We start from the raw sequence: 2,415 nt of genomic DNA on the forward strand, positions 1-2,415 counted from the left end.
CGACGTCTGTCTCATCGGAAATCCGCAAAAGCGATTTTAGCAAAGGGTTTTAGAAATCGATTTTAACGGTATTTTCGACATAAACCTTACAATGATGATACGATAAATAAAAATACAATAAATAAAGAGAATTATAACACCCTCAGACTTACATGTTGACGGAACGAGATGAACTAAGAATATCGATTAGTGAATGCTCGACGCGAATGCAAGGAAAGAGTGCCCTCGTAAGAGGAAAACGATTAATTAATTTAAGTTGATTGAGTGTAGTTGGTCAAATTGGTCGGTCATGCAACGGAGAGGCTGGTACCCGGAAAGATCCGAGCTTACGTGGTCGGAAGTCCAAGCACGTAGGCGCCAATTAGTAAGAACGAAGTCTAGAATGCAAAGGGAGAAGAGAAGGGCGGACACTCGCGTGAGAAATATGAGGAACGAAGGCTCCTATTTATACTAATCACGTGAAGGAATAAGGTTTCGGAGACTCTTTGGAAGTGAATCTCGGAAAGATATAAAAAAGATACGTAAATCATGCAAAGAAGGGCCTGGGAAGAGGCGCGCGAGCCCACTGCGTCCCTTGGAAGAGGCGCAGACTCTTCTGCGTCATTCCCAGGAGGTTTCCTCTATTTGAAGAAAGATTTCGCGTTTGAGTTATGGTAGGACGGAAATAATTCGATTATCTTGTGAATATCAAGGGATATTATTTGCCAAAAGATAAAATTTATGAAATATGGAATAGAAATATCGGAACATTCCGAACATTCGACTCGGGATTTAACAAACTATCGAAAATGGAGACGGTTTTTGACCGGACTCCGAATGTACTCTAATTTCGCCAAAACGACCGTATCGGGACGTAGATGACAACTAAGAGGTAGACATTAATATTTGAGCAATCACCTGACGATAATCTTACGAACTGTCACAAATCGTTCCGCGAATCAAACATGCGGCCCAATCATCACCGGGTGGTTTGCGGGAGGTGCAGAAACGAGGTGTCTACAAGAAGATGAAGCTCCTTGGTGCGGTGGAGGGAAAGAAGGAGGCTTTTGGAAGCCATGTTGAGCCTTGTGAGGAGGGACATAAGGTTGCTGCTGCGGTGGAGGAGTGGGATTGAGGACATTCTGACTTGTCCACCTTAAATTAGGATGGACTGCCCCTTGGTTATTGTAATAGGAACCTCCTCCTTGCTTATATTGCTGAAAGGCAAGGACTTGTTCCTTCTCAGTCAGACAGTCAATAGCAGTACGACCGTCATTGCTTCCACACCTCTCACAAGTGACAGTTTCCTGTCTAGTCAATAGATGAACCGTCTGTTGATCTCCAGCAGATTGCAGTTCCAATTTATCAAACCGAGCATTCATGACTTCCAGCTGAGCCACAACTGCCTTATCAACCGAATGGACCATTCGAATACCGTCCCGTGGGTTCCCATATTCGGCACAATGGGTCGCCATCTCCTCAATAATGCCCCATCCCTTATCATCATCAATGTTCTTTTGAAATCTGAGGCGTCAATTATATCTCTGTGGTCATCGTACAACCCATTGTAGAACTAGTTGCACAAAAACCACTGATCAAAACCATGACGAGGAAGAGACCTCACCAACTTCTTGAACCGGCACCAAGCTTCATAGAAAGTCTCATCAGGTGCCTCCTTGAAACTAGTAATCTTACCCCTCAGGTGATTAGTGCATTGTGGAGGGAAGTATCTTTTGTAGAAGGCAAGTGCGAGAGTCTCCCAGTTGGTGATACCAGCAAGAGTCCGGTCAAGATCAGTCAGCCACTCACGGGCTGAGTCAGTTAGAGAAAAAGGAAAAAGCACTTCCTTTATCTTGTCTTGTGTTACTCCCTTAGTGGAGGGAATAGTAGAGCAATAGTTAGTAAAGACTTACATATGCTTTCGTGGATCATCACCCGCCACACCTCGGTACAGATTTCTTTCCACCAGATTTATGTAAGATGGACGGATATCGAAAGTGTTACCGTCCTCAGTTGTGAGATTGAAACCTTTAGGGATTGAGGATGCTTTGGGCTCTGAGTGACTTGCAATGTTAGGCATCTTTATTGGCTTGTCGGCAAAAATGAGATTGTCTTCTTCAAAAGACGGTTATTCTGCAAATAAGAAGTGTTGTAGCTCGGGTTCGAAAGTACTCAAGTCTTCCTTTCGAATTTCTCTTTGCAGACGGTGTCTATGCCGAAACAGCCTTTCTGGCTCAGGATTAGCTGGAACTAAATCTGACCTGCTTGACCTAGGCATACACAACACTGAAAGAAATAAGTCAGAACTGCCTCAAGGATTAGAAATTCCCTGAGACGGATAAAAATAAACGAAAACAAAAATAAATAGGGCTATTGCTTCCCCGGCAACGGCGCCAAAATTTGACTGTCGTTTTGTACCAAAAATAAACCTAATTA

At 43.6% G+C, this 2,415-nt stretch overlaps 1 non-coding gene across 1 annotated transcript; it reads left to right on the top strand.

The window, feature by feature from the left end:
• Positions 1 to 1,577: 1,577 nt before the first annotated feature.
• On the top strand, positions 1,578 to 1,683 carry LOC141625714 (small nucleolar RNA R71). Its single transcript, XR_012535481.1, has one exon. It is a non-coding gene; the product is annotated as a small nucleolar RNA R71 (small nucleolar RNA).
• Positions 1,684 to 2,415: the final 732 nt, after the last annotated feature.

The sequence above is a fragment of the Silene latifolia genome, chromosome X (assembly GCF_048544455.1).
Source record: "Silene latifolia isolate original U9 population chromosome X, ASM4854445v1, whole genome shotgun sequence".
Classification (NCBI taxonomy): domain Eukaryota; kingdom Viridiplantae; phylum Streptophyta; class Magnoliopsida; order Caryophyllales; family Caryophyllaceae; genus Silene; species Silene latifolia.